Raw genomic sequence first — 25,922 nt, forward strand, 5'->3', positions numbered from 1 at the left:
AGAGTAATCTGCCATTTTATGCCCTAAATAAAGCTACTACTTTCAATGTACAGTTATAAAAACCTGGGCTCCTTTTCTACAGAACCTCTTTAAAGACACCTGTAAGATTTACTTTAAAAAACGATACTATAGAATTTTTCTACCGCTCATCTGGGGATTCTCTTGTTTTTTTATCAGAAACCCAAAGAAGGAGGGTCGTAAAACACGCCCCCACAGCCCCCACGGTGCGGGGGGGGGCCCAAGCTCGAGGGGGGCCCCCTCAGTACAACCTTCCGGCCGGAGAGCTCCTGATTGCAGTGGCAGCTCCTTTACAGGGGACAAAAGGGCACCGACTCCCCAAACCCTCATGCCTTACTCTGCACCTAATTGTAATGATATCGCAGCTTTTACATGAAATAAACGATCTTACCGATCGTTTGTTTGCATTTGAAAAGCTGTAATATCACCCTTCAACATAAGAGAACTACCCGGGGCTGTATTTTGCATGTCAGGCGTGGGTTGTTCCAGCCCGTCCTTTCAAAGAGACAATACATATCGGGCGACATGCTGCACTAGCCTCAGGCAGTGCAGCATGTCAGAAAATGGTGAATTGGGTCCTTTCTCTCACACGCACTTATGGCCCAACAGAAGCCATGATAATGGAAAAGGACAGCCTTCTGTCCTATCTGAGCTTCTGCCTGGGCATAAGGGTGTGAGCCTCGCTCTGGTGCACTTTTTACTGAATCTGGGCACTTGGAAACAGTGATTCATGAAGTGCATGTCAAGGACTGCCTCAGGTAAGTTTCACTTAATTCTATGCCTGAAAGCATGTGCATATTTTTTTCCGTGTGTCTGTCAGCCTGCACCAGTGTATGTGTATTTGAATGTGTGTATGTGAGAGGTTGTACACAATTGTATCAGCATATGTTAAAAAAATGGCTACCTTCGTCGCTTCCCCTCGCCCTTTTACCCTGGCAGTGTATTCTAGGTCCAAATAATAACTTCACAGGAAGCTACAAAAAACATTTAAATCCCCCCCCCCCCCAAAAAAAAATATTCTGTCAATGCATGCACCACGGAGAACAGACAGTCAGTAACAGTGATAAGTCATACATATCCGCTTAATATGGAATGCTACAGACATAAATAGAAAACTCTGATACCGTTACATTTCTTAAGTGTAAAAGTGCAGTTTCACAATGTTTGTTATTTTCTGATCTATGGCACGGCTCCACTTTAAAAAAGCAGCATTTGGAACAATTAAATCTGGTTGTAGCTCCGAGCAGAATCGGGTGCCTCATTAAAATGTAATCCTAGGTGACGTAGCAATCAGGCCCAACATAAAAACTCCATTTGCAGCCTCAGCTTTAGTTTAAGGTGTCAGATTGGAATGGCCTTTGAGTTTACCAATCGTTGACTTAGGTGCTGCACATGGTTATAAAAATAGAATGTTATTACAGAATTGTTGGTGTATATAGGTTAGGATGATAAGAAAGGCCATTACAAGCCAGTGAAGCGTGGACTAGAAATTGCCCTAGACAGAAGGGCTGACAAAAACAGGAGATCCACGATGCGAAAATAGATACTGGGAAGGTGTGTAGTTACTTATTCTGTGTCATAAATGTACACTAAAATGTACTGATGTATGTGGGGGGCATCAGGTGGGAATTGTGTTAATGGAGCACAAAATATGTGTTAAAATAGCTGGAAAGTAGTTGGAGAGGCTAGTCTTGCAATCAGCTTCTTCCTTTCCTTTGTTTCTCCCTCTCTTCTTACTCCTTTTCTACGGTTTATGTTTTTTTTTGCCCATTCTCTTCTCTTTCGTGTTCCTTGTTGTGCCATTGTCCTCCCTTTCCTCTTTCTCTTTCATGCTCTTTTCTTTCTCCTCTTCACTTTCTTGCTTTCAATCTCCTCTTTACTTTTTCTTTCTTCTTCAAATCATTTCCTGTCCTCTTACCGCTCATATTCACATAACTCATCCCATCTCTACTTCCCTCTTTTTACTTTTTCTCTCCTCTCCTCATCTTTCCTCTTTCTTTCTCTCCCCTCATGTTTTCACACCCTCTCCTTGTTTTTGTGTGTTCTCTTTCCCATCTGCTTTCCTGATTCCTTTCTTCCCTGCTATATTCTCCTTATATTATTTTAGTCTCACATTGTTTATTCTCATCTCCATCTTGCTGTCTTGCCCATTTCCATTACCAATCTTAACTATTTGATAATCTCACTATTAACTATCTCTCTTTTTCTCTCCTCGCCTTTTGTTTGCTCTCCTTTTTCTTATCTTTCTTTACATGGTCCTCATCTTTTCATTCCATCCACTTTTCTCCCACCTCTTTAGTTCTGCTGTCCACCTTCCTCTCCTAATTTGCTCTCCCTCATTATCTTTTTTTAGATTTCACAATTTGGCTCATCTTTCCTCTTCTCCCTAAATTTACTCCTAATGCACTTCCCATCTCTTTAACACAGAGCTTCAAAGCGCATCTATTTCCACACACCTAAATTCCTCGCATACCTGAAAATAAATGGTCCACCAGTCTAATATTCTTGAGAATGTGGATACGTCGCAGCATCACAGACAGCTCCCGCCCATCATCTGAAACCCTATCTATTGCACCACCCTCATGTCACTCTGCCTATTACTTCACTTCCTCATGCTGGCTCCTCTCATTCCCTCTCACATTTAACTACAAGGTGTCCCTTCCTCTCACCTCTTCACTCTTTTCAACTTTCCCTCCATTTGTAAACCTCTTGTCCCCCTGTCTCCCTTCCCACACTCTCCAATTCCCCCACCACCAACTACTATACATGGCTCCTGGCCATCTTCCACATCCCACATAACAATACACCCAACATTATACCATTTCCTATAATCTCACCTCACATAACCATACAATACTTCTGCATTTGGCTTATGTACTCTCTACTGAGGATTCCTCTCTTTCTCATGCTCTCTCTCCTGCCTCTCCTTCTCCTGGTCACTGTCCACACCTCTTCTAGACCATCACTTACTCAACAACACGCCACTACTAAAACTTAGTTTCAAATAAAACTCACCGGCTATTTCATCCCTCGTCCCTACTTTGCCTTCTCTTCTTACTGTACCACAATATTCAATGGCCTACAACCCAAGTCACAGCATATCATACAAACTCCACATCTAGAACACCACCTGTCAACACTGCAGAGACATGGTCAACAGCATCACTTAATACATCTCACCATACACCACCAGGGTACTCTTGCCTTAACTCACTTCAGCATACCACTAGCTCACACAACATAGACCATCTTGTCACTTGTGACTAACACATTTCAGTACACCAATCTTTCAGACCCCTTTCAGTGGCCATTTTTCTGATTAACGACCAATACATAAAAGTCCTTTGTAAAAGCCTATTTACAGAGAGCGAACTTTGCCGAAGGACATAAGTGCGTGGTCTTCACCAAAGACACAGGCCATGCTCCATTTTTTGGCACAAGGAGATTTTCTGAGATTCAAAACTGCTTCCTAGTGTTGCATGAATAGCAGCTATACCCACTAAGTAACATTGCCTTCAACATTCACCTTCCCATCAGACGTCAATACGATTAGTCAACCCAAAGGAAAGTCTGTTGTAATTCCCACCCTGTATGTGGCCTAGCATTTTAGCTTATTCTCTTTGCTATCTTGCTTAGTCAAATCAAATCAATCAAAAATTTCTTTATTCGTTTTTTTTTTCGAGCATAAAAACCATAAAAGCACATTCAGTATAAAATTTTTGTGACATTTCGACGCAGTAAGGAATACAATTTATATTAAACAAATTTATAATACCAATTTTAAAATGATTAAAAATCGAGCTGTAAACAAACTATTATGTGACGAGGAATTTGCATCCTAAGCGTAATTAAGATATTTTTTACTTTTTGACTTTTCAGTTCATTTGGTCATTCTAAATTACCTCTATGAAGGATAATACACTTCAAAAATTTCGTGATGAGCTTTACCAGCCATTGTTCGTCAAGTAACTGTAAGAAAAGGAAAGCAGGGCGACATTTTCTGAAACCCAATAGTCTTAGTGGAGGTATAAGCCATTTCTTTCTGAACTCAGTGTAAAACTTGCAGAAAAGAATGGTATGCATGGTTGTCTGAATGGAGGTGTCGTCACAAGGGCAAGTAATTAAATCGCTTGCCCAGATATTTCTAGTGGGGAATACAACCAGTTGATGGAAAAAATTTAGCCTAAACCTTGTCAAGAGAAAGCGCTCATAGGTGGTGATGTCATACGTTAAGTAGGGCTGGATGGCAAATGTTGTTTGAACAGCCAGACAGTGGGTTTCAAAGCCTCGATCGATAGTCTTAGTTCATAGAGGTGGTTGAGACACTGAGCGTGGAAATCCTTCCTTGGTATCTCCCGAATTAACATGGGGTCCTGCTAGTATTTTTCTAACCCTAGATCAAGTAAGAACCTTTTCACATAAGATAACCAACCAGATTTATGTGCGTTCTCCAGGGCAATACAGTCTAGGATTATCGATTGGGAAAATGCTGTTTTTTCTGACGTCCAGATTCGGTGCCACAGTAAAAGTGGCTGTATTTTCACGATGTCTGACAAATGGGAGAGTCCCAGTTCCATGTGACAGGAGAAAGTGGCCGTGCTCCTGGATAGAGCAAGAAGATATCTTAAAAAGGTATTTTCTACCCCCTGTAATACATCCTTACCCACATGGCCCCACAAACCCGCCCCGTAGAGTGCCACTGTAAGACATTTTGCTTTGTAGATTTTGACAAGTTCCACAGGGGCTCTTTTCCCTAATTTCCTTGAGAAATTTACAAGGGCTGTAGTGGTTCTCATAAAGTGGATTTTCCTCATTTCAATTGCCGGTTTCCAAGAGAGTTTTTGGTCAAACATGATTCCTAGATAGGGGTATTTATGTGTGGTCGATAGTTTTTAGTTTTTTAAATAAATGTCTTTTGATTTACAATTTCTGCCAAGCCCAGCTTTCATGACGAATGTTTTCCCAATGTTGATAATGAGGTCCAGCTCAGCTATGAAGGAGAAGTATCTATTCAATGCCTTCTGAAATTCAAGTGGGGTACGGGCTAAAATCACTGCGTCGTCTGCGTAGAGCAACGCAGGAATCGGGCGGTTGTTTATTATCGGGAGGTCCTGGCACCCCTTAAGCATTGCCCTCTCCAATCCGTTGGTATAGAGTGGGAAGAGAAAGGGGGCCAGGACACAGCCCTGCCTAACTCCCTTCTCCATGTCGAACAACGCAGTTAGCTCTCCCTTAGCCCCATACCTCACCCTTGCAGTCGCATTTGAATATAGTTCCCTCAGAAAGTTTACTAGGTTCAAATCTACCCCCATCTCCACAAGTATAGACCAGAGTTTGACATGGCAAACACAGTAGAAAGCGGCTGATAAATCCACATGCACCATATAGAGGGCTCCTGCTTTTATGTTTACGTATTTATCTATCAACAAAGACAGGTTTAAAGCTTGATTGATTGTCCCCACTCCCTCGCGGAACCCATATTGGAGGTCTGATAAGATCCTACCATCGTCCGCCCATCCCTGCAGACACGCAAGAATCACTCGACCAGCCACTTTCCCTAGAGAGTCCAGCAGAGAGATTGGACGGTAGATGGATACAGACTGCTGGTCCCCCTTTTTAAAAATAGGGACCAGTATTGACTTGGACCAGGACTACAAAAGGCCTGTCACTCAAGATGCATTTAGAACCCTAGTCAAAAGAGGGGTCCAGAGCTCCATGTTGGCTTTAAAAAAGTCTATTGGGACCCCGTCCGGGCCAGGGCCCTTCCCATTTTTACTTGCTCTCAGGGCCTAGGTCAACCTGCTCGATAGTAATTGCTAGGTCAATAGGATAAGGGTTGGATGTTTGGTCGCTAGCATTTGTTTCACATTGAGTTACCACTACTGGGTCTTTTGAAAAAGTCTTTGAGAAATGCTCGACCCAGTCCCTTTTATCGATGGCCACCTCGATTCTAGGAGAATTTCCATTTTCAGTCAGGAAGGGAGATTTAACCACTGACCAGAATGCTGCGCTGTTTTTATGGGTACAGCTCTCGTGGAGTTGGTCCCAGAGTTGTTGCTTTAGCTCTAATTTCCTTTCCTTTATTGCGAGATTGTATTCTTTTCTTAAGTTTATGATCTCCTGAGGGACCCTGACAGCCTTTCGTAGTGCAGCTTTTAAGTTTGAGTAAGCCACTGTGCACCTATGGTTGAACCAACCCTTCCTCTTCTTTGATGTAGTTTTGAGTTTTACCCATAGAGCGTTGTTTATTGTTTTTAACACCGGTCCAAAGCTAGTAATAACTTCTGCATCTGATGAAGCCATATCTAAGCATTTCTGGATGGGAAGGCACGCATTTTTTACCACTGTTCTGGTGATATCAAAGGGGTCAACTTTACCCCATTTTAGAGAATAGCCATTTTGTCTGTGTAGTATTAAATTGTTTTGTGCCAGGATACTGACAGTACTACAATTGGGTTTCTGTGACAGTGGCAAGGTGATGCTAAGGAGGTAATGATCACTTAGAGCATTTACATGTGTTGTGAAATGTGTATCTATATTCTCCAGTCGATTTGAGAGAAGGATGAAATCTATTGTGCTTTGAGTGCCTCTCCCATGGAAAGTAGGAGCCATCACTGTGTTTGAATCAGTCAGTTTGTTTGTCACTACCAAGTCTAAATCAAACATAGTTTCATTTAAAGAGTTTCCTCTTCTCGTATGTCTGAAGTGTGCGATTGGGTTGTCACTCTCGTCAGTAATGCCACATATTTTTCGATTGCTCGCTTTACATGGTCCCTGATCAAAATCTCCACCCCAGATAATCGTGGGATCCTTCGGTAACCTTCTTAGTCTACTTGATAATATGGAACTAATCAGACGTACTAAGGGTACTGATTGTCCCTCAGGGAGATTATTATAAAAATTTACCAGGAGGAAGGTGTCCTTGTTATTTATACGGAGACTGAGGACCTGGAAATTGGGTTCAAGTTTTATGGGTATTATTTCATCTGCCTGTATCAAATTTGAGATGTAAGTTGTTAAACCTCTCTTTGCTCTACTGAACTTAGATGGTTGGACAGGTGAAAAATAGGTTGTATACCCTTCCACATGGATCTCTGAGGTCGTCCAAGACTCTTGAAGACATAATATTAAAAAATGTTGAGTAAAATTTGTCCATACATCATTTGCTAGCTTGGAACGCTGACCTGCAATGTTCCAGAACAGAGCAACGATTGATGGCTGTCTCCCCTCCTGGTTATCTATCATCGTCTCATTAGGTGTTATTGGGACTTGTTCGAGGTTGGATACCGTCAATGCCACTCTATCAGGCGTGGATAAGTTTGGCCCGATGCCCTCCGTCGGAGGTTCTGTATCTTGATCCAGATCTTGTGAGATCTTATTGAGATCTGGGACGGGGTTGGGATAGGGAATTGGGTGCTTGGTGATGTCAGTTACCCTATGCTTATTCTCTATGACCCCCTGTGTGATTTTCAGACCTGGCAGTCAATCTACTGCTTCCAAACCTGAGATGGAGGCGAAGCGGTTATGAGTGGGGATGTTATATCTGGGGGCTTCTGTGTGGGACATGAACGGTACCCCGGGCTTTGTGGGATTTGTCAACAAAGCCCGGGGGTAAAAATAGCTTAGATCGCGTGGTATGATGTTGCTCCCGCCCCTCTCTGAATACCAGTCGACGATGTGTGTGGTGGCCCTATGATCTCAGAAATTGATGATAATTATGTCCCCCTTAGTTTCCTTCGGTCTATGCCCCACCCAACCAAGTCGTCGAACATGAAGGATTTCCCCGTTGATGTTAGGGGGAAGTGGCCTCTTATATCTTAAAAGACAAAAAATGGTAACAGTTAATTTGAGCGCACAGCACAGTCGAGGTTTAGTGTATGCTCATAAACAAGTCAAAGTGGTGCTCAGGAAGAGGGGGGGCTGGTTACCACAGCCCACAAAGGTTGACCACAAATGGTACTGCAAGCAATCATATATTCCTCCGAGCACTCAATCAAGTACAAAGTCTTATATGCAGTTTTCACTGATTGATTTAAAGTCCAATCTTCCAAGTATGTTCACATCCAAGATCCACAAATGATATGACGCAGCCAACACGTGTTTCGTCAAGTCAGTAAGACCATTGACTTCTTCAGGGCTGCAACCCAAATATGTACAATCAATCTAGTGACCAGTAATTTTCACTAAACACAACAGTTATCTCAATACATCTCTTGAGAAAAATTAGGGGATACACCCACCACCTATGTCAGTAGATTCACATGTACATATTTCATTGTGTGTATTTTGAAGAAGAAACATATTGCACCAAATTCGTGTACAAGTCAAAAAATTGCATAGTAACACATTAAAAATTATAAATCAGTATAGAAACATCTTTCTATTCTAGTCAAATGTTGTGGCCATGGGTCATGAACAACCCCACAAGTACCCGAGTCATGCACAGTGAGAATAAAGATTCCCTAAACATGGTAGATCAACTCACCAATATCATATAGAGTAATGTCCTATATGTTCCACTTGATTCGATATATGTAATTCTGTAAATAAACAACGATTCTAAGTTGTAGAGTACTATGATCCCATAGTCTACACCTCACTTATATTCCTTTAACCTCACCTCAAAAGTTCAGATATCCAAAATCAAGTTTGGCTTGTATCGGGTCAATTCGTGCATGTAGTTCTCCTACAAGTAAAAATACTGCTTGTTACTGAAAAAATATAGTAAGTGTCTGTTTTCACAAATAGTAACAATCGGTCTCTAGCCAAGTCTCCAAATAACTATCATAAGTACTCTACACTCCTATTTATGATATCACACCCTCTCATAGCCTCACCTCGTAAATCCTCACAGCGGTCGAAAATGTATCAACCCATCTATCCAGTACATCTTCCTATGGCATTTCACGGGTACGTGTCTGTTAACCAAAATTATGCGTTAGTAAAGCGTATAGCTATGAATAAACTAAAAGACCAGTACTCCCAAGCGCGTTTCTAGACTTACCGCAACAGCTTATCCACGAGTATAAAGTGGCGTTCTGCACCCGCGCCATCTTACAATGGCAATTTATAGCGGAACCGCGTGTTGCTGTATTCAAGTAATGTGTGTTCGTAATAGGCTCAATATCGTATCTGTGCAGTTATTATTCAGTACTCGTGGTATATTGGTCTACAAATACCACAATCGGAGCTTTAAAAGAATTACTGATAACTCAATATCTCCGATCATATCAACTCCGATAATGTAAACAAGCGCCATCTTGGATTGGTTAAGACGCTTGGATGATATCAAATACACAAGTAGCATTAAAAGTTAAGTCTATTTTCTCGAATAAACATTCTAGTTTGTATGGAAGTTATTACTTGCTAATTGTAAACGAGGCAAAGGGATGTTCAGATGGTATAACATTAAATTAATTATTTAAACAGACGCCAAATTGGGTCAGTCAAAAGACCCCGTTGTTGCTATCTATTATTTGGTTATACTCACTATGCGTGAATTCGGACACCCGCGGTGTCGCCAATAAATCCAAAACCAGAACCTAGGTCAATATCATGAAAATGTGCAAACAAGATTTGAAAAGGCAGTTTACGGTAGAATGCAAAATCCCAATAACAAAGTTATATCATATGCTTCATGTACTCAAACATTGTGCAAATATTACCAATTCGTAATTCCTTCATTCTCGGAACAGCAATACAAGATATCCCTTCTATGTTAAAAAGCATTTCTAGGCAATATCTAGCCTCTGAAAAAAATATGCAAGATCCACCAATAAATCTGGCAAAAGTCCCTAACATTTTATGCATACTTGTGCACTTACCAGAATGTAGCGCCACCTTGTAGCTGTCGAAGGTAATTGCTGCCCACAAAATGTTTTATCAGAAGGCAAGTTGAGAGGAATCCTAGAGGCAGATGTCCATGGAAAGAGCCGCTCACTGCAGCAGGAATGTTGGATGCTTCAAATCCGCAGAGTTTCCTGTCCAACGTCCACTCACGTCCACAACGCTCCCAAACGCTCAAAAGCCTCACACCAGGCAAGCCCTCACCGGGTAGATCTCTGGCTCCCAGGTAAAGCCAAATCCTGAGCATGCTAGTGCTAGGATCACAGAGAGAGAGAGAGAGGGTTCAAGACATGCTGTCTTGATAAAGGTCTGAAACGGCTGGTGCCTAAGAGTGTCTGACTTTCAGTTATGACTGATTGTGAGAGGGGAAGATGAAGTTTTTCTGTACCCAGCATGCCTTGCAATATACTTAGGAAAATGAGGTGAGAGCCGGACCAATCCCACGCTACTCTGCTTAATGCTCCCTATCTGCATAAAAAGAACACTTTCACAACAGAGCAGAGTGGCGCAGCGGCAGTGTGCTGGGCCCATAATCCAGAGGGCGATGGATCGAAACCATCCTCTGCTAATTTTGCTTGACTTTCCTTCCAAGGACCAAGCTGTCATTTCCACGCTGCCAGCAAGGAAAAGCACAAGCTTGTGCCAGCTATGTGAGAAAAGACTTCTCAAATATCTGTGTCTGCTGAAATACAAGAGAGGGATCGTCAAAGGATCCACCCTGTACTTTAAAAGTAAAGACACACAATAATAAGCATAAATGACTGGTGGGACCTTCAAACACTTTTATGGGCAGGCTTTGAATTTCATTCTTCCCTTTTTGTTCTGCTCTTATCTATATCCTGGGCATTTAATTGAATGCACAGCTTTGTCCTTGGTTTCAATCCCAGTTCCTTACCCTCTGCAAAAAACTTTCTATTGCTTTTCATGTTGGTATCTAAACCAAATGCACCATTGAAGCTGGTGCAAGATAGTCATTGAACTCAGGATCCTAATGTTAAGAACCGAGAGCGCAAAGATCAGAGGGCGTTGGTGGTATAGTGGTGAGCATAGTTGCCTTCCAAGCAGTTGACCCGAGTTCGATTCCCGGCCAACGCAGTACAAATACTTATATATTCTGCAAGCAGGATATATTTTAATGCAACATGTCACAAAATGGGAATATAATGAACAGATTAATCAGCCGTTATATAAAAAATAAACAAATATGTAGGCAAGCATCTCAATCGCCCCTTCTGCTATATTCATTGTCCTAATATATGATAAGTTTCATAAAGCAGAGTCACCACTCACATGTGCTGGTAAAAAATATTTACAGTGGGCAGACAATGAAAGGGCTGAGGCCTGACCACACATTATAACTCCAGCATCTCTATGTTAAAAACCCTTTCCTAGGCAATATCTAGCCTCTGAAAACAATATGCAAGATCCATCGATAAATCTGGCGAAAGTCGCCAACCTTTTGTGCATACTTGTGCCCTCACCTGAATGTAGCGCCACCTTGTAGACGTCGGAGGTAACTGCAGCTCAAAAAATGTTTCATCAGAGGGCAAGTTTAGAGGAATCCAAAAGGCAGATGTCCATGGAAAGAGCCTCCGACTGCAGCAGGAAGGTTGGATGCTTCAAATTTGCATCGTTTCCAGTCCAACGTCCTCTCATGTACCGAACGCTCCCAAACGCTCAAAAGCCTTGCCCTCACCGGGTAGATCTCTGGCTCCCAGGTAAAGCCAAATCCTGAGCATGCTAGTGCTAGGATCACACAGAGAGAGAGAGAGGGAGAGAGAGGGTTCAAGACATGCTGTCTTGATAAAGGTCTGAAACGGCTAGTGCCTAAGAGTGTCTGACTTTCAGTTATGACTGATTGTGAGAGGGGAAGATGAAGTTTTTCTGTACCCAGCATGCCTTGCAATATACTTAGGAAAATGAGGTGAGAGCCGGACCAATCCCACGCTACTCTGCTTAATGCTCCCTATCTGCATAAAAAGAACACTTTCACAACAGAGCAGAGTGGCGCAGCGGCAGCGTGCTGGGCCCATAATCCAGAGGGCGATGGATCGAAACCATCCTCTGCTAATTTTGCTTGACTTTCCTTCCAAGGACCAAGCTGTCATTTCCACGCTGCCAGCAAGAAAAAGCACAAGCTTGTGCCAGCTATGTGAGAAAAGACTTCTCAAATATCTGTGTCTGCTGAAATACAAGAGAGGGATCGTCAAAGGATCCACACTGTACTTTGAAAGTAAAGACACACAATAATAAGCATAAATGACTGGTGGGACCTTCAAACACTTTTATGGGCAGGCTTTGAATTTCATTCTTCCCTTTTTGTTCTGCTCTTATCTATCTCCTGGGCATTTAATTGAATGTTCTGCATTTCTCTTCCCTGTTTTGCTTCCCATGCTGCCTCTATATATTCTTATCTATTATTTGTAATGCAGCTTTCCATTCTTCTCTTCTGCACAGCTTTGTCCTTGGTTTCAATCCCAGTTCCTTACCCTCTGCAAAAAACTTTCTATTGCTTTTCATGTTGGTATCTAAACCAAATGCACCATTGAAGCTGGTGCAAGATAGTCATTGAACTCAGTATCCTAATGTTAAGAACCGAGAGCGCAAAGATCAGAGGGCGTTGGTGGTATAGTGGTGAGCATAGCTGCCTTCCAAGCAGTTGACCCGAGTTCGATTCCCGGCCAACGCAGTACAAATACTTATATATTCTGCAAGCAGGATATATTTTAATGCAACATGTCACAAAATGGGAATATAATGAACAGATTAATCAGCCGTTATATAAAAAATAAACAAATATGTAGGCAAGCATCTCAATCGCCCCTTCTGCTATATTCATTGTCCTAATATATGATAAGTTTCATAAAGCAGAGTCACCACTCACATGTGCTGGTAAAAAATATTTACAGTGGGCAGACAATCAAAGGGCTGAGGCCTGACCACACATTATAACTCCAGCATCTCTATGTTAAAAACCATTTCCTAGGCAATATCTAGCCTCTGAAAACAATATGCAAGATCCATCGATAAATCTGGCGAAAGTCGCCAACCTTTTGTGCATACTTGTGCCCTCACCTGAATGTAGCGCCACCTTGTAGACGTCGGAGGTAACTGCAGCTCAAAAAATGTTTCATCAGAGGGCAAGTTTAGAGGAATCCAAAAGGCAGATGTCCATGGAAAGAGCCTCCGACTGCAGCAGGAAGGTTGGATGCTTCAAATTTGCATAGTTTCCAGTCCAACGTCCTCTCATGTACCGAACGCTCCCAAACGCTCAAAAGCCTTGCCCTCACCGGGTAGATCTCTGCCTCCCAGGTAAAGCCAAATCCTGAGCATGCTAGTGCTAGGATCACACAGAGCGAGAGAGAGAGGGAGAGAGAGGGTTCAAGACATGCTGTCTTGATAAAGGTCTGAAACGGCTAGTGCCTAAGAGTGTCTGACTTTCAGTTATGACTGATTGTGAGAGGGGAAGATGAAGTTTTTCTGTACCCAGCATGCCTTGCAATATACTTAGGCAAATGAGGTGAGAGCCGGACCAATCCCACGCTACTCTGCTTAATGCTCCCTATCTGCATAAAAAGAACACTTTCACAACAGAGCAGAGTGGCGCAGCGGAAGCGTGCTGGGCCCATAACCCAGAGGTCAATGGATCGAAACCATCCTCTGCTAATTTTGCTTGACTTTCCTTCCAAGGACCAAGCTGTCATTTCCACGCTGCCAGCAAGGAAAAGCACAAGCTTGTGCCAGCTATGTGAGAAAAGACTTGTCAAATATCTGTGTCTGCTGAAATACAAGAGAGGGATCGTCAAAGGATCCACCCTGTACTTTGAAAGTAAAGACACACAATAATAAGCATAAATGACTGGTGGGACCTTCAAACACTTTTATGGGCAGGCTTTGAATTTCATTCTTCCCTTTTTGTTCTGCTCTTATCTATCTCCTGGGCATTTAATTGAATGTTCTGTATTTCTCTTCCCTGTTTTGCTTCCCATGCTGCCTCTATATATTCTTATCTATTATTTGTAATGCAGCTTTCCATTCTTCTCTTCTGCACAGCTTTGTCCTTGGTTTCAATCCCAGTTCCTTACCCTCTGCAAAAAACTTTCTATTGCTTTTCATGTTGGTATCTAAACCAAATGCACCATTGAAGCTGGTGCAAGATAGTCATTGAACTCAGGGTCCTAATGTTTAGAACCAAGAGAGCACAGATCAGAGGGCGTTGGTGGTATAGTGGTGAGCATAGCTGCCTTCCAAGCAGTTGACCCGGGTTCGATTCCCGGCCAACGCAGTACAAATACTTATATATTCTGCAAGCAGGATATATTTTAATGCAACATGTCACAAAATGGAAATATAATGAACAGATTAATCAGCCGTTATATAAAAAATAAACAAATATGTAGGCAAGCATCTCAATCGCCCCTTCTGCTATATTCATTGTCCTAATATATGATAAGTTTCATAAAGCAGAGTCACCACTCACATGTGCTGGTAAAAAATATTTACAGTGGGCAGACAATGAAAGGGCTGAGGCCCGACCACACATTATAACTCCAGCATCTCTATGTTAAAAACCATTTCCTAGGCAATATCTAGCCTCTGAAAACAATATGCAAGATCCATCGATAAATCTGGCGAAAGTCACCAACATTTTGTGCATACTTGTGCCTTCACCTGAATGTAGCGCCACCTTGTAGACGTCGGAGGTAACTGCAGCTCAAAAAATGTTTCATCAGAGGGCAAGTTTAGAGGAATCCAAAAGGCAGATGTCCATGGAAAGAGCCTCCGACTGCAGCAGGAAGGTTGGATGCTTCAAATTTGCATAGTTTCCAGTCCAACGTCCTCTCATGTACCGAACGCTCCCAAACGCTCAAAAGCCTTACACCGGGTAGATCTCTGGCTCCCAGGTAAAGCCAAATCCTGAGCATGCTAGTGCTAGGATCACAGAGAGAGAGAGAGATGGTTCAAGACATGCTGTCTTGATAAAGGTCTGAAACGGCTAGTGCCTAAGAGTGTCTGACTTTCAGTTATGACTGATTGTGAGAGGGGAAGATGAAGTTTTTCTGTACCCAGCATGCCTTGCAATATACTTAGGCAAATGAGGTGAGAGCTGGACCAATCCCACGCTACTCTGCTTAATGCTCCCTATCTGCATAAAAAGAACACTTTCACAACAGAGCAGAGTGGCGCAGCGGAAGCGTGCTGGGCCCATAACCCAGAGGTCAATGGATCGAAACCATCCTCTGCTAATTTTGCTTGACTTTCCTTCCAAGGACCAAGCTGTCATATCCACGCTGCCAGCAAGGAAAAGCACAAGCTTGTGCCAGCTATGTGAGAAAAGACTTGTCAAATATCTGTGTCTGCTGAAATACAAGAGAGGGATCGTCAAAGGATCCACCCTGTACTTTGAAAGTAAAGACACACAATAATAAGCATAAATGACTGGTGGGACCTTCAAACACCTTTATGGGGAGGCTTTGAATTTCATTCTTCCCTTTTTGTTCTGCTCTTATCTATCTCCTGGGCATTTAATTGAATGTTCTGTATTTCTCTTCCCTGTTTTGCTTCCCATGCTGCCTCTATATATTCTTATCTATTATTTGTAATGCAGCTTTCCATTCTTCTCTTCTGCACAGCTTTGTCCTTGGTTTCAATCCCAGTTCCTTACCCTCTGCAAAAAACTTTATATTGCTTTTCATGTTGGTATCTAAACCAAATGCACCATTGAAGCTGGTGCAAGATAGTCATTGAACTCAGGATCCTAATGTTAAGAACCGAGAGCACAGAAATCAGATGGGGTTGGTGGTATAGTGGTGAGCATAGCTGCCTTCCAAGCAGTTGACCTGGGTTCGATTCCCGGCCAACGCAGTACAAATACTTATATATTCTGCAAGCAGGATATATTTTAATGCAACATGTCACAAAATGGAAATATAATGAACAGATTAATCAGCCGTTATATAAAAAATAAACAAATATGTAGGCAAGCATCTCAATCGCCCCTTCTGCTATATTCATTGTCCTAATATATGATAAGTTTCATAAAGCAGAGTCACCACTCACATGTGCTGGTAAAAAATATTTACAGTGGGCAGACAATGAAAGGGCTGAGGCCCGACCACACATTATAACTCCAGCATCTCTATGTTAAAAACCATTTCCTAGGCAATATCTAGCCTCTGAAAACAATATGCAAGATCCATCGATAAATCTGGCGAAAGTCGCCAACATTTTGTGCATACTTGTGCCCTCACCTGAATGTAGCGCCACCTTGTAGACGTCGGAGGTAACTGCAGCTCAAAAAATGTTTCATCAGAGGGCAAGTTTAGAGGAATCCAAAAGGCAGATGTCCATGGAAAGAGCCTCCAACTGCAGCAGGAAGGTTGGATGCTTCAAATTTGCATAGTTTCCAGTCCAACGTCCTCTCATGTACCGAACGCTCCCAAACGCTCAAAAGCCTTACACTGGGCAAGCCCTCACCGGGTAGATCTCCCGCTCCCAGGTAAACCCAAATCCTGAGCATGCTAGCACTAGGATCACAGAGAGAGAGAGACAGAGAGTGTCGGAGAGCTGCTGTCTTGATAAAGGCCTGAAACGGCTAGTGCCTAAGAGGGTCTGGACTATCAGTTATGACTGATTGTGAGAGGGGAAGATGAAGATTTTCTGCACCCAGCATGCCTTGCGATATAATTAGGCAAATGAGGTGAGAGCCCAACCAATCCCACTTCACTCCGCTGAATGCCTCCTCATCTGCATAAAGAGAACACTTTCACAAACGAGCAGAGTGGCGCAGCGGAAGCGTGCTGGGCCCATAACCCAGAGGTCGATGAATCGAAACCATCCTCTGCTAATTTTGCTTGACTTTCCTTCCAAGGACCAAGCTGTCATTTCCACGCTGCCAGCAAGGAAAAGCACAAGCTTGTGCCAGCTATGTGAGAAAAGACTTGTCAACTATCTGTGTCTGTGTAATACAAGAGTGTTCGTGAAAGGATCAACCCTGTACTTTGAAAGTAAAGACACACAACTATAACCATAAATGACTGGTGGGAGCTTCACACAACTTTCTGGGCATGCTTTGAATTTCATTCTTCCCTTTTTTTTCTGCTCTTATCTATCTCCTGGGCATTTCATGGAATGTTATCTCTTTCTCTTCCCTGCTTTGCTTCCCATGTTGCCTATATATGCTGATTTCTACTATTTGTATTGTTGCATTTCATTTCTTCTCTTCTGCACAACTTTGTCCTTGGTTTCAATCCCCAGTTCCTTACCCTCTGCAAAAAACGTTCTACTACTTCTCATGTTGGTATCGAAACCAAATGCACCATTGAAGCTGTTGAAAGATAGTCATTGATTTCGGGAACGTAATATGTAGAACCGAGAGCACACACATCAGAGGGCGTTGGTGGTATAGTGGTGAGCATAGCTGCTTCCCAAGCAGTTAACCCGGGTTCAAATCCCGGCCAACGCAGTGAAAATGCTTATATATTCTGCAAGCAGGATATATTTTAATGCAACATGTCACAAAATGGAAATTTCATGTACAGATTAATCAGCCATATATATAGCATAAACAAATACATAGGCAAACATCTCAATCGCACCTTCTGATACATTCATTGTCCTAATATATGATAAGTTTTATAAAGCAGAGTCACAACTCACATGTGCTGGTAATAAATATGTTACAGTGGGCAAACAATGGAAGGGGTGAGGCCCCACCAGACATTATAACTCCAACATCTCTATGTTAAAAAGCATTTCTAGGCAATATCTAGCCTCTGAAAAAAATATGCAAGATCCACCGATAAATCTGGCAAAAGTCCCTAACATTTTGTGCATACTTGTGCACTTACCAGAATGTAGAGCCACCTTGTAGCTGTCGAAGGTAATTGCTGCTCCCAAAATGTTTTATCAGAAGGCAAGTTGAGAGGAATCCTAGAGGCAGATGTCCATGGAAAGAGCCGCTCACTGCAGCAGGAATGTTGGATGCTTCAAATTCGCAGAGTTTCCTGTCCAACGTCCACTCACGTCCCGAACGCTCCCAAACGCTCAAAAGCCTCACACCGGGCAAGCCCTCACCGGGTAGATCTCTGGCTCCCAGGTAAAGCCAAATCCTGAGCATGCTAGTGCTAGGATCACAGAGAGAGAGAGAGAGAGAGGGTTCAAGACCTGCTGTCTTGATAAAGGTCTGAAACGGCTAGTGCCTAAGAGTGTCTGACTTTCAGTTATGACTGATTGTGAGAGGGGAAGATGAAGTTTTTCTGCACCCAGCATGCCTTGCAATATACTTATGCAAATGAGGTGAGAGCCGGACCAATCCCACGCTACTCTGCTTAATGCTCCCTATCTGCATAAAAAGAACACTTTCACAACAGAGCAGAGTGGCGCAGCGGAAGCGTGCTGGGCCCATAACCCAGAGGTCGATGGATCGAGACCATCCTCTGCTAATTTTGCTTGATTTTCCTTCCAAGGACCAAGCTGTCTTTTCCACGCTGACAGCAAGGAAAAGCACAAGCTTGTGCCAGCTATGTGAGAAAAGACTTCTCAAATATCTGTGTCTGCTGAAATACAAGAGAGGGATCATCAAAGGATCCACCCTGTACTTTGAAAGTAAAGACACACAATAATAAGCATAAATGACTGGTGGGACCTTCAAACACTTTTATGGGCAGGCTTTGAATTTCATTCTTCCCTTTTTGTTCTGCTCTTATCTATCTCCTGGGCAATTAATTGAATGTTCTGTATTTCTCTTCCCTGTTTTGCTTCCCATGCTGCCTCTATATATTCTTATCTATTATTTGTAATGCAGCTTTCCATTCTTCTCTTCTGCACAGCTTTGTCCTTGGTTTCAATCCCAGTTCCTTACCCTCTGCAAAAAACTTTCTATTGCTTTTCATGTTGGTATCTAAACCAAATGCACCATTCAAGCTGGTGCAAGATAGTCATTGAACTCAGGGTCCTAATGTTTAGAACCGAGAGCACACAGATCAGAGGGCGTTGGTGGTATAGTGGTGAGCATAGCTGCCTTCCAAGCAGTTGACCCAGGTTCGATTCCCCGCCAACGCAGTACAAATACTAATATATTTTGCAAGCAGGATATATTTTAATGCAACATGTCACAAAATGGAAATATAATGAACAGATTAATCAGCCGTTATATAAAAAATAAACAAATATGTAGGCAAGCATCTCAATCGCCCCTTCTGCTATATTCATTGTCCTAATATATGATAAGTTTCATAAAGCAGAGTCACCACTCACATGTGCTGATAAAAAATATTTACAGTGGGCAGACAATGAAAGGGCTGAGGCCCGACCACACATTATAACTCCAGCATCTCTATGTTAAAAAGCATTTCCTAGGCAATATCTAGCCTCTGAAAACAATATGCAAGATCCATCGATAAATCTGGCAAAAGTCGCCAACATTTTGTGCATACTTGTGCCCTCACCTGAATGTAGCGCCACCTTGTAGACGTCGGAGGTAACTGCAGCTCAAAAAATGTTTCATCAGAGGGCAAGTTTAGAGGAATCCAAAAGGCAGATGTCCATGGAAAGATCCTCCGACTGCAGCAGGAAGGTTGGATGCTTCAAATTTACACAGTTTCCAGTCCAACGTCCTCTCATGTACCGAACGCTCCCAAACGCTCAAAAGCCTTACACCGGGCAAGCCCTCACCGGGTAGATCTCTGGCTCCCAGGTAAAGCCAAATCCTGAGCATGCTAGCACTACGATCACAGAGAGAGAGACAGAGAGCGTCGGAGAGCTGCTGTCTTGATAAAGGCCTGAAACGGCTAGTGCCTAAGAGGGTCTGGACTTTCAGTTATGACTGATTGTGAGAGGGGAAGATGAAGATTTTCTGCACCCAGCATGCCTTGCGATATAATTAGGCAAATGAGGTGAGAGCCCGACCAATCCCACTTCACTCCTATGAATGCATCCTCATCTGCATAAAGAGAACACTTTCACAAACGAGCAGAGTGGCGCAGCGGAAGCGTGCTGGGCCCATAACCCAGAGGTCGATGGATTGAAACCATCCTCTGCTAATTTTGCTTGATTTTCCTTCCAAGGACCAAGCTGTCATTTCCACACTGCCAGAAAGGAAAAGCGCAAGCTTGTGCCAGCTATGTGAAAAAAGACTTCTCAACTATCTATGTCTGTGTAATACAAGAGTGTTCGTGAAAGGATCAACCCTGTACTTTGAAAGCAAAGACACACAACTATAACCATAAATGACTGGTGGGAGCTTCACACAACTTTCTGGGCATGCTTTGAATTTCATTCTTCCCTTTTTTCTGCTCTTATCTATCTCCTGGGCATTTAATGGAATGTTCTCTCTTTCTCTTCCCTGCTTTGCTTCCCATGCTGCCTATATATGCTGATTTCTACTATTTGTACTGTTGCTTTTCATTTCTTCTCTTCTGCACAACTTTGTCCTTGGTTTCAATCCCCAGTTCCTTACCCTCTGCAAAAAACATTCTACTACTTCTCATGTTGGTATCTAAACCAAATGCACCATTGAAGCTGTTGCAAGATAGTCATTGATTTCGGCAACGTAATATTTAGAACCGAGAGCACACACATCGGAGGGCGTTGGTGGTATAGTGGTGAGCATAGCTGCTTCCCAAGCAGTTGACCCGGGTTCGATTCCCGGCCAACGCAGTGAAAATGCTAATATATTCTGCAAGCAGGATATATTTTAATGCAACATGTCACAAAATGGAAAGTTCATGTACAGATTAATCAGCCATATATAAAAAAATAAACAAATACATAGGCAAACATCTCAATCGCACCTTCTGATACATTCATTGTCCTAATATATGATAAGTTTTATAAAGCAGAGTCACAACTCACATGTGCTGGTAATAAATATGTTACAGTGGGCAAACAATGGAAGGGGTGAGGCCCCACCAGACATTATAACTCCAACATCTCTATGTTAAAAAGCATTTTTAGGCAATATCTAGCCTCTGAAAAAAATATGCAAGATCCACCGATAAATCTGGCAAAAGTCCCTAACATTTTGTGCATACTTGTGCACTTACCAGAATGTAGAGCCACCTTGTAGTTGTCGAAGGTAATTGCTGCTCCCAAAATGTTTTATCAGAAGGCAAGTTGAGAGGAATCCTAGAGGCAGATGTCCATGGAAAGAGCCGCTCACTGCAGCAGGAATGTTGGATGCTTCAAATTCGCAGAGTTTCCTGTCCAACGTCCACAACGCTCCCAAACGCTCAAAAGCCTCTCACCGGGCAAGCCCTCACCGGGTAGATCTCTGGCTCCCAGGTAAAGCCAAATCCTGAGCATGCTAGTGCTAGGATCACAGAGAGAGAGAGAGAGAGAGAGAGAGAGGGTTCAAGACCTGCTGTCTTGATAAAGGTCTGAAACGGCTAGTGCCTAAGAGTGTCTGACTTTCAGTTATGACTGATTGTGAGAGGGGAAGATGAAGTTTTTCTGCACCCAGCATGCCTTGCAATATACTTATGCAAATGAGGTGAGAGCCGGACCAATCCCACGCTACTCTGCTTAATGCTCCCTATCTGCATAAAAAGAACACTTTCACAACAGAGCAGAGTGGCGCAGCGGAAGCGTGCTGGGCCCATAACCCAGAGGTCGATGGATCGAAACCATCCTCTGCTAATTTTGCTTGATTTTCCTTCCAAGGACCAAGCTGTCTTTTCCACGCTGACAGCAAGGAAAAGCACAAGCTTGTGCCAGCTATGTGAGAAAAGACTTCTCAAATATCTGTGTCTGCTGAAATACAAGAGAGGGATCATCAAAGGATCCACCCTGTACTTTGAAAGTAAAGACACACAATAATAAGCATAAATGACTGGTGGGACCTTCAAACACTTTTATGGGCAGGCTTTGACTTTCATTCTTCCCTTTTTGTTCTGCTCTTATCTATCTCCTGGGCAATTAATTGAATGTTCTGTATTTCTCTTCCCTGTTTTGCTTCCCATGCTGCCTCTATATATTCTTATCTATTATTTGTAATGCAGCTTTCCATTCTTCTCTTCTGCACAGCTTTGTCCTTGGTTTCAATCCCAGTTCCTTACCCTCTGCAAAAAACTTTCTATTGCTTTTCATGTTGGTATCTAAACCAAATGCACCATTCAAGCTGGTGCAAGATAGTCATTGAACTCAGGGTCCTAATGTTTAGAACCGAGAGCATACAGATCAGAGGGCGTTGGTGGTATAGTGGTGAGCATAGCTGCCTTCCAAGCAGTTGACCCGGGGTCGATTCCCGGCCAACGCAGTACAAATACTAATATATTCTGCAAGCAGGATATATTTTAATGCAACATGTCACAAAATGGAAATATAATGAACAGATTAATCAGCCGTTATATAAAAAATAAACAAATATGTAGGCAAGCATCTCAATCGCCCCTTCTGCTATATTCATTGTCCTAATATATGATAAGTTTCATAAAGCAGAGTCACCACTCACATGTGCTGATAAAAAATATTTACAGTGGGCAGACAATGAAAGGGCTGAGGCCCGACCACACATTATAACTCCAGCATCTCTATGTTAAAAAGCATTTCCTAGGCAATATCTAGCCTCTGAAAGCAATATGCAAGATCCATCGATAAATCTGGCAAAAGTCGCCAACATTTTGTGCATACTTGTGCCCTCACCTGAATGTAGCGCCACCTTGTAGACGTCGGAGGTAACTGCAGCTCAAAAAATGTTTCATCAGAGGGCAAGTTTAGAGGAATCCAAAAGGCAGATGTCCATGGAAAGATCCTCCGACTGCAGCAGGAAGGTTGGATGCTTCAAATTTACACAGTTTCCAGTCCAACGTCCTCTCATGTACCGAACGCTCCCAAACGCTCAAAAGCCTTACACCGGGCAAGCCCTCACCGGGTAGATCTCTGGCTCCCAGGTAAAGCAAAATCCTGAGCATGCTAGCACTAGGATCACAGAGAGAGAGACAGAGAGCGTCGGAGAGCTGCTGTCTTGATAAAGGCCTGAAACGGCTAGTGCCTAAGAGGGTCTGGACTTTCAGTTATGACTGATTGTGAGAGGGGAAGATGAAGATTTTCTGCACCCAGCATGCCTTGCGATATAATTAGGCAAATGAGGTGAGAGCCCGACCAATCCCACTTCACTCCTATGAATGCATCCTCATCTGCATAAAGAGAACACTTTCACAAACGAGCAGAGTGGCGCAGCGGAAGCGTGCTGGGCCCATAACCCAGAGGTCGATGGATCGAAACCATCCTCTGCTAATTTTGCTTGATTTTCCTTCCAAGGACCAAGCTGTCATTTCCACACTGCCAGAAAGGAAAAGCGCAAGCTTGTGCCAGCTATGTGAAAAAAGACTTCTCAACTATCTATGTCTGTGTAATACAAGAGTGTTCGTGAAAGGATCAACCCTGTACTTTGAAAGCAAAGACACACAACTATAACCATAAATGACTGGTGGGAGCTTCACACAACTTTCTGGGCATGCTTTGAATTTCATTCTTCCCTTTTTTTTCTGCTCTTATCTATCTCCTGGGCATTTCATGGAATGTTCTCTCTTTCTCTTCCCTGCTTTGCTTCCCATGCTGCCTATATATGCTGATTTCTACTACTTGTACTGTTGCTTTCCATTCTTCTCTTCTGCACAGCTTTGTCCTTGGTTTCAATCCCAGTTCCTTACCCTCTGCAAAAAACTTTCTATTGCTTTTCATGTTGGTATCTAAACCAAATGCACCATTCAAGCTGGTGCAAGATAGTCATTGAACTCAGGGTCCTAATGTTTAGAACCGAGAGCACACAGATCAGAGGGCGTTGGTGGTATAGTGGTGAGCATAGCTGCCTTCCAAGCAGTTGACCCGGGTTCGATTCCCGGCCAACGCAGTACAAATACTAATATATTCTGCAAGCAGGATATATTTTAATGCAACATGTCACAAAATGGAAATATAATGAACAGATTAATCAGCCGTTATATAAAAAATAAACAAATATGTAGGCAAGCATCTCAATCGCCCCTTCTGCTATATTCATTGTCCTAATATATGATAAGTTTCATAAAGCAGAGTCACCACTCACATGTGCTGATAAAAAATATTTACAGTGGGCAGACAATGAAAGGGCTGAGGCCCGACCACACATTATAACTCCAGCATCTCTATGTTAAAAAGCATTTCCTAGGCAATATCTAGCCTCTGAAAACAATATGCAAGATCCATCGATAAATCTGGCAAAAGTCGCCAACATTTTGTGCATACTTGTGCCCTCACCTGAATGTAGCGCCACCTTGTAGACGTCGGAGGTAACTGCAGCTCAAAAAATGTTTCATCAGAGGGCAAGTTTAGAGGAATCCAAAAGGCAGATGTCCATGGAAAGATCCTCCGACTGCAGCAGGAAGGTTGGATGCTTCAAATTTACACAGTTTCCAGTCCAACGTCCTCTTATGTACCGAACGCTCCCAAACGCTCAAAAGCCTTACACCGGGCAAGCCCTCACCGGGTAGATCTCTGGCTCCCAGGTAAAGCCAAATCCTGAGCATGCTAGCACTAGGATCACAGAGAGAGAGACAGAGAGCGTCGGAGAGCTGCTGTCTTGATAAAGGCCTGAAACGGCTAGTGCCTAAGAGGGTCTGGACTTTCAGTTATGACTGATTGTGAGAGGGGAAGATGAAGATTTTCTGCACCCAGCATGCCTTGCGATATAATTAGGCAAATGAGGTGAGAGCCCGACCAATCCCACTTCACTCCTATGAATGCCTCCTCATCTGCATAAAGAGAACACTTTCACAAACGAGCAGAGTGGCGCAGCGGAAGCGTGCTGGGCCCATAACCCAGAGGTCGATGGATCGAAACCATCCTCTGCTAATTTTGCTTGATTTTCCTTCCAAGGACCAAGCTGTCATTTCCACACTGCCAGAAAGGAAAAGCGCAAGCTTGTGCCAGCTATGTGAAAAAAGACTTCTCAACTATCTATGTCTGTGTAATACAAGAGTGTTCGTGAAAGGATCAACCCTGTACTTTGAAAGCAAAGACACACAACTATAACCATAAATGACTGGTGGGAGCTTCACACAACTTTCTGGGCATGCTTTGAATTTCATTCTTCCCTTTTTTTCTGCTCTTATCTATCTCCTGGGCATTTCATGGAATGTTCTCTCTTTCTCTTCCCTGCTTTGCTTCCCATGCTGCCTATATATGCTGATTTCTACTATTTGTACTGTTGCTTTTCATTTCTTCTCTTCTGCACAACTTTGTCCTTGGTTTCAATCCCCAGTTCCTTACCCTCTGCAAAAAACGTTCTACTACTTCTCATGTTGGTATCTAAACCAAATGCACCATTGAAGCTGTTGCAAGATAGTCATTGATTTCGGCAACGTAATATTTAGAACCGAGAGCACACACATCAGAGGGCGTTGGTGGTATAGTGGTGAGCATAGCTGCTTCCCAAGCAGTTGACCCGGGTTCGATTCCCGGCCAACGCAGTGAAAATGCTTATATATTCTGCAAGCAGGATATATTTTAATGCAACATGTCACAAAATGGAAATTTCATGTACAGATTAATCAGCCATATATAAAAAAATAAACAAATACATAGGCAAACATCTCAATCGCACCTTCTGATACATTCATTGTCCTAATATATGATAAGTTTTATAAAGCAGAGTCACAACTCACATGTGCTGGTAATAAATATGTTACAGTGGGCAAACAATGGAAGGGGTGAGGCCCCACCAGACATTATAACTCCAACATCTCTATGTTAAAAAGCATTTCTAGGCAATATCTAGCCTCTGAAAAAAATATGCAAGATCCACCGATAAATCTGGCAAAAGTCCCTAACATTTTGTGCATACTTGTGCACTTACCAGAATGTAGAGCCACCTTGTAGCTGTCGAAGGTAATTGCTGCTCCCAAAATGTTTTATCAGAAGGCAAGTTGAGAGGAATCCTAGAGGCAGATGTCCATGGAAAGAGCCGCTCACTGCAGCAGGAATGTTGGATGCTTCAAATTCGCAGAGTTTCCTGTCCAACGTCCACAACGCTCCCAAACGCTCAAAAGCCTCGCCCTCACCGGGTAGATCTCTGGCTC

At 42.8% G+C, this 25,922-nt stretch overlaps 5 non-coding genes across 5 annotated transcripts; all 5 read left to right on the plus strand.

Annotated features, from left to right (window-relative positions):
- Positions 1 to 14,077: 14,077 nt before the first annotated feature.
- TRNAG-UCC (transfer RNA glycine (anticodon UCC)) lies at positions 14,078 to 14,149 on the plus strand. Its single transcript has one exon. It is a non-coding gene; the product is annotated as a tRNA-Gly (tRNA).
- A 3,108-nt stretch (positions 14,150 to 17,257) lies between these two features.
- On the plus strand, positions 17,258 to 17,329 carry TRNAG-CCC (transfer RNA glycine (anticodon CCC)). Its single transcript has one exon. It is a non-coding gene; the product is annotated as a tRNA-Gly (tRNA).
- A 3,122-nt stretch (positions 17,330 to 20,451) lies between these two features.
- On the plus strand, positions 20,452 to 20,523 carry TRNAG-CCC (transfer RNA glycine (anticodon CCC)). The gene has a single exon. It is a non-coding gene; the product is annotated as a tRNA-Gly (tRNA).
- A 3,121-nt stretch (positions 20,524 to 23,644) lies between these two features.
- Positions 23,645 to 23,716, plus strand: TRNAG-UCC (transfer RNA glycine (anticodon UCC)). The gene has a single exon. It is a non-coding gene; the product is annotated as a tRNA-Gly (tRNA).
- A 1,525-nt stretch (positions 23,717 to 25,241) lies between these two features.
- Positions 25,242 to 25,313, plus strand: TRNAG-CCC (transfer RNA glycine (anticodon CCC)). Its single transcript has one exon. It is a non-coding gene; the product is annotated as a tRNA-Gly (tRNA).
- The last annotated feature ends 609 nt before the right edge of the window (positions 25,314 to 25,922 follow it).

This window comes from Lissotriton vulgaris, chromosome 2_1 (assembly GCF_964263255.1).
Source record: "Lissotriton vulgaris chromosome 2_1, aLisVul1.2, whole genome shotgun sequence".
NCBI classification, from domain to species: domain Eukaryota; kingdom Metazoa; phylum Chordata; class Amphibia; order Caudata; family Salamandridae; genus Lissotriton; species Lissotriton vulgaris.